The sequence below is a fragment of the Lactuca virosa genome, chromosome 4 (assembly GCF_052849685.1).
Source record: "Lactuca virosa cultivar CGN04683 chromosome 4, Lactuca_virosa_CGN04683_v6, whole genome shotgun sequence".
In the NCBI taxonomy this organism is placed as follows: Eukaryota; Viridiplantae; Streptophyta; class Magnoliopsida; order Asterales; family Asteraceae; genus Lactuca; species Lactuca virosa.
In genome coordinates this window covers 177,055,234-177,067,554 of record NC_136429.1, presented here as the reverse complement: position 1 = coordinate 177,067,554, position 12,321 = coordinate 177,055,234, and positions in this window count along the sequence as shown.

Sequence of the window (12,321 nt, the reverse complement as noted above, 5' to 3'; positions counted from 1 at the left end):
GGGGACTATCAATAGTCCCAGTGGGCTAACAGTACGCCCGATGGGTTATTAGCTACCTTGGGGACTATCAGCGGGCTCAATGGGCTAACAACATGCCCTGGAGTTATCAACAACTACGTAACATATATTATAGCAAACATTATATAAAGACCCAGCTGGTCAACATATATATACTACCACACAGGAAAGTATAGTGAGGAGACTCACTTGAATGAAGAGCTGAAATCCCCTACTTATAGCCCCACGAAATCAACTACATGAACCTCCTAAATGAATAACAAGTTAAATCTTAGAATATAGCTCAACACCTCTTCGAATTTAAACCAAAGTCAAACCGGTCAAAAAGTCAATGGTAAACGGTCAAATTGCACCTCAGCAGGTCACCACTTCTTAGCCTCCCATTTGCTACATCGTAGAAGAAAAGCGAAAAAATAGTTGGGCATCCCCCAGTCACCACATCATGGCTGCTGAAATGCTATATTATGGGAACTGGGTTTCAACAGCTTAATGGATTAATCTGTTTTCCTTCAACCTCAAGAGCTCCACAGTTCAGATCTAGTCCTTCCTAAGGTCTTGATGGATAAAGTTTCCAACTTTAGCCATTAATAAATCCCATAAAGTCTACATCTCTAAACCTAGATCCTTAATGATAGCTTAAAGCATGAACTCAACCATTAAGCTCTCAATCACAAAAACCATAAAACCTATAACTTCCAAAAGGCTTTCGTACTTCTATTCCAACATAAAAATCATAGCTTTACGGACATACATGTCCATGCCAGTCTAGAACTCAAACTAGGTTAAAATGGTGAAATGAGATCAAAATCTCATGCATCGAACTTAATACACAATCAAACTTCAGATTCAAAAGGTATAGTGACCAAGGGACCACGGTGAGCTATAAAGTTGCAAACTTTATCGCAACAAACCAACCCAAACTCGAATATGAGCCCAGAAATGAAATAAATATTAGATCTATGAAAAGAGAACCAAAAAGGTGGAAGCTTTATACCTTCCTAAGCTCCACAAGATGAGGTGCAATATCTAGAGTGATGCACTCTTTCAACTAGCAAGCACACCTCTATTTTTACCAAAATGAAAGACAAAGCTTCAAACCTCAAGAATCACCAGTAATACAACAAGAATCACTTCAAGGAGGCTAGGGTTTCTTTTGAAAGGGTTAGAGGCTGGAAAGGATGCCCTAATCCTTGAGATTAGGTGCTCCAATATGTAGAAAACCTAAAACATTATGGGCTTGGGCTGCCTTAGTAGTCACGTCGTGGCGACCATCCAAACACACATTCTTGTATAATATATGCCACGTCGTGGTGCTTCATTCACGACATCATGGCATGTAGATTTTCTCAAAAATATGATCTCTGATCCAACCAAGCCCTCAGTTGATCCATTCTGGGAAACGGGTGTTACAAACGTATGTGGAGTTTTGAAGCCGATGTTTCAACATTTGGCTCTCATTATGTATCAATTTATTAGTGCACTTGCTAGTTGGATACCTTCGTTTGTTTAATAACTTAACTCTTGTATCCCTATATACTTGCCTCATTATTCCAGCTCCTTCATATAAAATTTGTCGTCATACTCTTGGCTTCATTTTTGGAAGAAAACTAACCAAGTGAACCATTTTTATGCTTTGTATTTGGATGAGGCTGCCAAACACACGTCACATCCCAAAGGTGCTTTAAGTCCAAAAGTACAACACAAAGCTTTGCATTGTATCTTTTCCTTTCGACGTGTGTCTATCGCCTAGCCATGTCGACGTGTCACACAACTTATAAAAACGTGTTGCGCTCTCATAGATGTTCCATGCTCTTACCACTGTCGCATCATGCTTCAAATTTTACTTTAAGGTAAAAAACATTGGAACACATTGTGTGTGTTCGCTTGGCATCCCATGTTTGTGTTGGATTAATGTCTAAGTCCATAACTATAATTGGTAAGACTTGACCCGACCCGGCATGGTCCATTTGGGTTGCATGGCATCATGCATTTGGATAGACTATAATGAGAGAAATAACACTTAAGGTTGGTTAATATATTATAAGTTCTAATATATTAATAAGGTTAATTAATTAGTATTGATCAAGAATTAATTTGGAATTAATTAAGTGATCAAAAGGAGACTAATTAAATATATGGGTTGATTGTGTAAATCATTCATTCTTATATATGTGGGCTTGTGATCCAAGATTCCTTATGTTGGACTAAGTCCATGGGGTGACCCATGGATACTCCATGGAGGTTAAAATCCATGGAGCATAAGGAATGGGTAAAGTTATGAGTTACATGGTGTAACCCTAATAGCCACCATATAAAAGAATCCCATGGCTCAAGAAATCGTGCACTAATTTGTGAGTGTGAGGGCTAGACGATTTCAAGGAGTGTTCAAGTTTCTCTCAAGTTATTCCAAGTGTATTTGGTGTTGTGTGAACCATTTGAGGTGTCACACTTGGGGCACTAGGCACTCAAGCTTCATGAAGACATTCTACATCAAAGAGGTATGTATTCTATCTTGTTATATTTATTATTTTGTATGCTAGATTAGGATAATACCTTGGATGTTCATAATTGTATGTATAATAGAGAAAACATAGATCCAAGGTATTTAGGGTTGCATGTACACTTAGGAGTGTTAGAATGCTCATAACCCAACAGTGGTATCAGAGCCTAGGCTTGTTTTCTTGTTATACTTGCAAAAGTAGCTGAAAAATCGAGTTGGATGCATATATTCGATTGTTTTGGCTGTAATTGGACTAGGAACATTACCCTAAGATGTTTTTGGACTTATAAACTTGTTTTTGATGTGGTAATGTTCATGCTAATCCAATTTCTAAGATAATTGTCATAATTTCAAGATTTGTATTAGTTTGTATGTTCATGCTAATTTCTTGAAGATTGATGATTTGAATTATCTTGTTCTTATGAGGTTCTTAGATTAATAGAAAAGTTGTGTGAAATAGTTGTTTTCAATCCATTTTAATCTAAGAGTTGATTCCAAAGTGTGTTTTTGTAACTTGTCCTCAAGTTATATGAAAAGTCACATTTAAGAATCATAAAACTCATAAAAGTTGGCAAAGGTTACAAAATGAAGAGTCTAGTTCTGATTAAATGGTTTTATGACTCCATAACTTGTCCTCAAGTTATGGAGGTTCAAGAGTCTCTTCATTAAATTAAAAAAAAGTGTAACCTTAATTAGTTCCATAAGTTACAATAAAAAAAGTTATTTTTTTTATTAATTAGTTTAAAGTCTTCCATAACTTGTCCTAAAGTTATGGAACTTGAAGAGTCTTTTTTTTTTTTTTTTTTTTTTTTTTTTAATTAAAACTACTTTAAACTCATAAGTTATGGAATTAATTAGTTTTGAATAGTTTCAAAACTTTCCCTCAAGTTTTGGAATTTGAAAAGTTTTCACTTATGAATACTTTAATTCCAAGTTAGCCCTTAGAATTTTAAAAGTTAAAATTCAACCCTTATACTTTATAATATTATAAGTTAATAATATTTATATATATGTATAAGAGTAAAGTCAGTCTTACCGTTAGTAGACCTCATTCACGAAGCCGGTCTATAAGGGGGGTATAAGGTTACTGCCTATAAAATGGCAGTTTAATGGGTGTCCACTCTCACCCACCGCTTCCTTGACTGGTGGAGGGTCGTTAGCCGAACGGGTAGGACAAGGGATGTGAATTTGGTGCTAACCCATGAAATTACACTTTGCACTTTGCTTAAGTCGTTAGTGGAGCGTGTGTGGTTAACCGGCACACTAACCTGGACTTAACAAGGTAGGCAAAGGGTAACTTAATATTTTTCATAGTATCGGTGGAGCGTGTGTGGTTAACCGACACACTGATAAAGGGGTAAATATTAAGGGTACCAAGTATATTTGCATGGTTATTCACACCTTGTTTTGTGATCCTCGGCATCCCAATCACAAAACCTGAAGGGCACACTCGAGATTGAAACATGCCTTTGAACAGTTCAATGAATCTCAAAGATCTAGGACTTTCAAATCCAATTAAAACCTAATAAATTATTTCGTTTTTCATGGTGGAAATTGGTGAATCGTCATTCACCTACCTTCAAATATTTTATAGCTTGGATTACGGCATCCCTCTTCTAAGTTATAAAATAGTTTGTTTGGTCCTAGCCTTAATATTTCATATTGGGTGTCATATTAAGGACTTTAAATCAACTATCTTGAATATCTCCCAAAAAGATGTCTGGTCTAGACATTTATGATCTTCCCAAATCTCTTGAAACAAGATTTCCTAAATGAAGATGATGTCCCATGGATATCATACTTCTTTCACCTCCTCCAATTATTTTCCCTAACCCACAAGTTCCTAAAAAGTTTAAGGTCACTCAAGCCCTATTGGCAAGGCAAGGTCTAGGTGTGATCACATCTTGGAGATGTAGTCACATATTGACAAGCCGGGAGAGTTGGGTGTCAAAGTCTTGAGAAAGTTGGTGGCTCAACTACTTTCTAAGTCACATAGTGAGTTCTTTTGGGAATCCTATGAAACAGACTAAGACAAGACCCTTAATGATCTTATCTATTTGCTAAGATCAACTTCCTAAAACGCTATGGACATTGACAATGTTGACATTGGATATCCAGTAAAGCTCTCTCTTCCCAATGGAAAGGGATCGGCCATAGTCAACTCGGTTGACCCAATGGTAAAGAGAGAGGCGAAGTCTGAGATAGTCCCATTATCAAGGGTCCATAGGTAACTATTGCCAAAGGAAGGGGCATTGGTTACGAAGCTGCCAAATTTACCTAAGGATGTTAAAGTCAATAAGTTTGGCTCTACTTCAGGTAAAGTCCATTGTCTAACTCTATTAAGTACATGCTGATTCTGATCGCGAAGATGGATTTCAATCGCATGGTTCGGTGATCAGAATTTTGGGCTATTACTTAAGAGTTATGATATTTATATTTCTTAGGAATAGATAACAACAAGGTTTTCATATGGATTGTAAGGATAAGTTTTTCCGCAAAGTTTTAAAAAAAAGAAAAAGGTTTTGATTTTATTTATTTTAAGTATCCTTACAATGACATTTGTGAAAAGTTGTTGCTTATAAGATTCCATTGATAGCAATATTGGAAAAATGGATTTGATTCTTTCGGTTGTGGTAGTGTCTAATATTACCAAATAAGGAAAGATTCTCATCACCCAAGGTTCAATTGGACCGAAACTTGGAATCATGCAAGTTGTATAGTATGATGAATGAGAACTTTCAGCTTGGAAAATTAAGACTAATTCCTTATGTGAATAAGGAAAGGACTAAGGGATCGAGTACACATTCTTGTGCACTGGTCAAGTCCACCACAAAAGATCAAGAAGACTATTCGTCATGATTTACTTAAGTTCAGTAAATATGGTTATACTTATAAGTTTAAGTATAAGTCTGTAGCATTGGAGAAGTTTCAATGTGAGACAGAACGAATAAGAAGAATCAAAGTATGGCAGAAAGATAAAAGTTTCTCAAATCTGAAAAGATGGGAGAGTACTTTAGTATCATGTTTATGATCATCTTAATGATTAAGATACCATATCACAATTGGTCCTCTAAATTCATCTTAGTGCATTCTTATGACTAAGAAGAGGAGTCATGAATTGTTGAAATGGTTAAATCAAAAAGATGAGTCATACTTCGTTCCAAAACAATTCTTAGAGTCATACTCCAAGATTGTAACTTGAGTGACATATCTTAAAGAGGGTTTGTTAACACTAGTCAAATGTAAGAGTAAAAGGTTATCTACTCTTGTACATCTGAAATTGGTAAGTTGTGATGTTTTGGATAAAACAGAGACCAACTTAGGCCAATTGTGTAAGGTGTTAGTCTTGATAAAGAATCCGCAATATCTCTTGAATATTTGACAAGGGAGTCTTATATGTCAAGAGGACAGTGGGAGTCTTAAAGCTCTTGAAAGTTTCAAGACTTAATCAAGAATAAAACCTAAAGTCCTTCACTAACACACGACTTGAGGTTTATAACCTATCGTGTTGAAATTTTTGTGCCTATTCAAGTTGGCTTTGCATAGGAGTTCTGAGAGTTCTCAATTGGTTGCACAACTACTTGGAAGCAATGGCAGGCACCTGAGCTGCCAAATGGCAAGAATTTAAGATTGCACAAGTTTAATCAATATGAGTTTGGATTTGTCACTAACCTTGTCTTGTGATTATGGTTTTGACAAATTCACATGGATAAGAACACATACACTATTAAATCTAAGTGTCATAAGGTTTCTCTCCGATTCATGAAAATGATGGTGAGGAAACACTTTCACTAAGTAGATTTTAGCTAGATAGCAATTGTGATATTTGCATTCTCAAAGTCGATAGTGGAGCGTGTGTGGTTTAACGACACACTAACATGGACTTGTGAGAAGTGGCAAAGGTCTAAACAATTGAGACTATGATTACGACATCCCTTTTCATAGTTCTAAAATTGCTTAGACACACATGTGAGCTATCTAAGAGAGGTGTATGATTTTGATAAAGTTTTATCAAAACAATCTAGTATCAGAAATCTGAACTTTGGTAAGAAAGTCAGCTGATTTCTGAGTACATGTCAAAGCTAGTGGGAGCATAAGTGTTATGCTAATAATCATCATGTTAGTGGGAGCATGATAATTATGACAAAGGTTGCAAGTTAGCAATGTTAATTATAGAAAACAAAAGTTTCAATTCGTGAGGTTGCAGGGGTTGAAAAAGTTGTTTTGCTATAATTAAGGGAGAGGAAATTATACTTCATTTCAATTCTAAAAGCTTAGATTGAGATTTTAATCGTATTTAATCAAGGATATATATATATATATATATATATATATATATATATATATATATATATATATATATATATATATATATGAATTTCATGTTGGAATGGCTTAACATAAGGAAATTCTATATATGGGTCCATTATTTGCGTTCTAAAATTCGATTATGATTACGGCATCCCTTTTCATAATCTGAATTTTGAGAACTTGGCAAATTGAAATGGAAATATTATAGCAAAAGACTGGTTTAGTCTTTATGTGAGACATCATGAATCGTGTCACATATGCTTCGGATATAGGATCGATTACATGTGCTATATTCATCCTTTCTAAAATTTTCCAAATGGCTGGGGCAATATGAAGGGAAAAGGTCTAGAATTGGATATGACTAAAATGATTAAGCAATTGTCGAGGACAATCTAAGGTTTACCAAAGATTGGTTGCTCAAGGACAGTTGGAAGTATAATGTTAATTCTGGAAAGACCATATTGACATAATCTGTAAGGAGGCAACTCTTGTTCAGAAGTGATAGTCAAAATGGAATATGGAAATGTTTCAAAGTTAGAAATTATTCAATATGTGTAAGATTAGGAAACTTAATGAAAGAAGGATGTTTCCAAGGAGCTGATCTCCTTTGGAATGCTCTGTAATGATTGTTGTCAAGTCTTTCTGACTTCGTGCATAATCATTAAGAGGATCAATGCATATAAGCTTAGAATCTAACAGATTTCAGTAAATGGCATGAATTTGGAATTCTTTCATTTGCAGTAAGGATTTGGGACTGTGAAAAGAGGATCATTGGAGTGATGTTCAAATGATCTATTTTACAAAGTAAAGATCATAGACAAACATAGTATGCATACTTGGTGTATGGCATGACTAGTGTTTAGAAAACATAGTGTACATGCTTGGAGCATGGGACAACTATTGTTTTAAATTCAAGTATAAAGTTGATAAAACCGAAACAATGAATAATCAGTAATCAGTATGGTGATAAATAAAAGTGTTTATTTATATTCATAGGGTTTGATACCATATTTGATTCATTTATTCTTGTGTTTCACTTTGCATGTTTTGACTTCCAGAATAACTAAGTCGCTCTTCCTGAATGATTAAGTTATTCAAACCATCCACAGTCGGTCATATGTTGGAAGTAGATATGAATCAAGACTGTCATGGGTTGGTTTGTAGAGGTCCAAGTTGGTGGACAAAGTGGTGCTACAACACTCATGAGTGCTCATAAGTTCTGAGTATTGGATTTAACCCGCGCTCATTTGAATCACTTCATTGATTTTATCACGAGTGATCATGAGACGATAATATCTTATATTCTTCAAACCTAGAGATATGAGTTGTTACTATGAGTTGGTTATACATTGATTGCACGAAAACGCATTGGTAACTCGATGTTATAAAACGTGCCTTTGTGTATGATTTAACAAGTAGTAGAACAAGCCATATGAGTCGAAGTTTATCCATTCCTTTTACCTTCGGGATAAAAGCGATATCTGTGGGCCCCTCGATGATTTAAAGATGATACATGTGAGTGCTTGGCCAAGCCAGGACTGATTTGATTTGTTCAATCAGTCAGTCATCATGAATCGGAAATCGGGAAACAACAAATGGACAGAGAGAATGATTGATAATCCATGTCTCAGTCCATATGATATCTAGAATGGAGGAATATATGATCCCTTATCTAATGGACAAGTCATTGACAAAGGTCAGAGTTCATCGACAAGGTCAGAGTTCGACATAAGCTTTTGAGAGCTACGATTGCTGATCGGTTCCTGAAGTCATACGCAATAATAGTTTTAGACTTATCCAAGTGGGAGACTGTTGGATTAATGTCTAAGTCCATAACTATAATTGGTAAGACTTGACCCGACTCGGCATGGTCCATTTGGGTTGCATAGCATCATGCATTTGGATAGACTATAATGAGAGAAATAACACTTAAGGTTGGTTAATATATTATAAGTTCTAATATATTAATAATGTTATTTAATTAGTATTGATCAAGAATTAATTTGGAATTAATTAAGTGATCAAAAGGAGACTAATTAAATATATGGGTTGATTGTGTAAATCATTCATTCTTATATATGTGAGCTTGTGATCCAAGATTCCTTATGTTGGACTAAGTCCATGGGGTGACCCATGGATACTCCATGGAGGTTAAAATCCATGGAGCATAAGGAATGGGTAAAGTTATGAGTTACATGGTGTAACCCTAATAGCCACCATATAAAAGAATCCCATGGCTCAAGAAATCGTGCACTAATGTGTGAGTGTGAGGGCTAGACGATTTCAAGGAGTGTTCAAGTTTCTCTCAAGTTATTCCAAGTGTATTTGGTGTTGTGTGAACCATTTGAGGTGTCACACTTGGGGCACTAGGCACTCAAGCTTCATGAAGACATTCTACATCAAAGAGGTATGTATTCTATCTTGTTATATTTATTATTTTGTATGCTAGATTAGGATAATACCTTGGATGTTCATAATTGTATGTATAATAGAGAAAACATAGATCCAAGGTATTTAGGGTTGCATGTACACTTAGGAGTGTTAGAATGCTCATAACCCAACAGTGGTATCAGAGCCTAGGCTTGTTTTCTTGTTATACTTGCAAAAGTAGCTGAAAAATCGAGTTGGATGCATATATTCGATTGTTTTGGCTGTAATTGGACTAGGAACATTACCCTAAGATGTTTTTGGACTTATAAACTTGTTTTTGATGTGGTAATGTTCATGCTAATCCAATTTCTAAGATAATTGTCATAATTTCAAGATTTGTATTAGTTTGTATGTTCATGCTAATTTCTTGAAGATTGATGATTTGAATTATCTTGTTCTTATGAGGTTCTTAGATTAATAGAAAAGTTGTGTGAAATAGTTGTTTTCAATCCATTTTAATCTAAGAGTTGATTCCAAAGTGTGTTTTTGTAACTTGTCCTCAAGTTATATGAAAAGTCACATTTAAGAATCATAAAACTCATAAAAGTTGGCAAAGGTTACAAAATGAAGAGTCTAGTTCTGATTAAATGGTTTTATGACTCCATAACTTGTCCTCAAGTTATGGAGGTTCAAGAGTCTCTTCATTAAATTAAAAAAAAAGTGTAACCTTAATTAGTTCCATAAGTTACAATAAAAAAAGTTATTTTTTTTATTAATTAGTTTAAAGTCTTCCATAACTTGTCCTAAAGTTATGGAACTTGAAGAGTTTTTTTTTGTTTAATTAAAACTACTTTAAACTCATAAGTTATGGAATTAATTAGTTTTGAATAGTTTCAAAACTTGCCCTCAAGTTTTGGAATTTGAAAAGTTTTCACTTATGAATACTTTAATTCCAAGTTAGCCACCATGGTGTAACCCTAATAGCCACCATATAAAAGAATCCCATGGCTCAAGAAATCGTGCACTAATGTGTGAGTGTGAGGGCTAGACGATTTCAAGGAGTGTTCAAGTTTCTCTCAAGTTATTCCAAGTATATTTGGTGTTGTGCGAACCATTTGAGGTGTCACACTTGGGGCACTAGGCACTCAAGCTTTATGAAGACATTCTACATCAAAGAGGTATGTATTCTATCTTGTTATATTTATTATTTTGTATGCTAGATTAGGATAATACATTGGATGCTCATAATTGTATGTATAATAGAGAAAACATAGATCCAAGGTATTTAGGGTTGCATGTACACTTAGGAGTGTTAGAATGCTCATAACCCAACAGTTTGACCAAAGTAGGTGTAACACCGTAAATTTTAGAATAACAATTTTCATTTAAAATCGCATAATTCTCACAACACATTTCACAAAATTCTCATTTATTTAATTTACAAATCACAACTCCATAATTGTTTGATTAAAATCCAAGATCTTCAAAACATAACTCTTTCACTGGTGTTTACAATCAAGCCGGTGCCTTCCCGCGATCCTGAGGAAACCAGAAACACATAACACATAACACGGTAAGCACGAAGCTTAGTGAGTTCCCCAAAATACCACATACAACACATTAGCCACTCGAGGCTATAACTCTGTAAGACCCTCCGGTTAATGTGTGTCTCAGTGGGACCCTCCAGTCCCACAACTCTGATGGACCCTCCGGTCCTAACTCTGTGGACCCTCCGGTCCTAACTCTGTAAACTCTGAATAACACATAGCATAAACCACACATACATAATGCAGTAATATCACAGTACTCAATAAACACATAAGACCCTCTGGTCACACATACATACCACTCTAGGTAAAGTATAGTGAGAAGACTCACCTCGTAGCTCGAAATCCTCGATCTAGCCTCCGCCTATCACAAGGATAATATTTCTAATTAATATTCTACTTACACTCAAATACACCATTCAATGATCTCTCTTACACTCTTAGCCCTAGAAATGGGTAAAAGACCATTTTACCCCTCCCTGACCTCCATTACTCATTTGACCAAACTCTAAAGTCAACAGAAGTCAAACTCGAGTCAACAGTCCATGTTTGACACGACTCGTCGAGTGCACTCTTGCGGCTCGTCGAGTCCCCTCGTTTCCTCAGAAGTCTCAAGAAAGTCCAACTCAACTCGTCGAATTGACCCCCAACTCGCCGAGTTATTGCACAATCAAACCCATCGGGACAAACCCTCACCGAATCGTCGAGTCGGCTCCTTGACTCGGTGAGTCCATTCAGACTCATATCTCATTCAGCCGTTTTCAAGGCAGAGAACCTTCCCAAATTCTAGATCTGCACTCCTAAGGCTCATTAATCACGTAAAGTCACAGGCTTTACGCTCATGCATGGCATTTTGAGCTTAAAATGCCAAAACACGCCTCAAAAAGGGTTTTTCACTCAAGATCACTATTATGGTTGGATAAAGCAGGGACTTTTGGACTCTAGGGACCTCACATGGTCCAGATCTGCAGTTCAACCCTCTCAATGAACATAAAATACTCAAGGTCCTCATATTTGGGTGGAAAAACCCTAAATTCATAATATCATGAGATCTATACAAAATAATGAGAAAGGTGCAAGCTTTATACCTTTCCCAGAAGCTCTGAAGAGAAAATCTCTCAAATCTAGCAACATCTTCTTGACCCTTGGCTTGGAATTCTCCTATCCTCTTCACAAGATGCACCAAACACCCACAATTAGCCAAGAACTCTCTCTCAAAGCTCAAAGGTCGTCTAGGGTTTGTTCTCAGGGAAGTGTAGCCGCAAATGAGGCTATAAGTGCCTTTAAATAGGCCCCAAACCCGGGGATTTAGGGTTTCTTTGCCCAGAACCTACTCGGCGAGTCAGCTCTCTGACTCGTCGAGTCCGCTCATTAATTCCACGTGGCCAGCCCGACCCTACTCGGCGAGTTGGACTCACAACTCGTCAAGTCATCCCATAAATTTCAACATTTAACCATACGATAATATACCTGAAATTCCGGATGTTACAATTCTCCCCCACTTGAATTAGATTTCGCCCTCGAAATTTCTCTTCAACCACACACAGATCTAACCCAATAACCCAAAAAGCACTA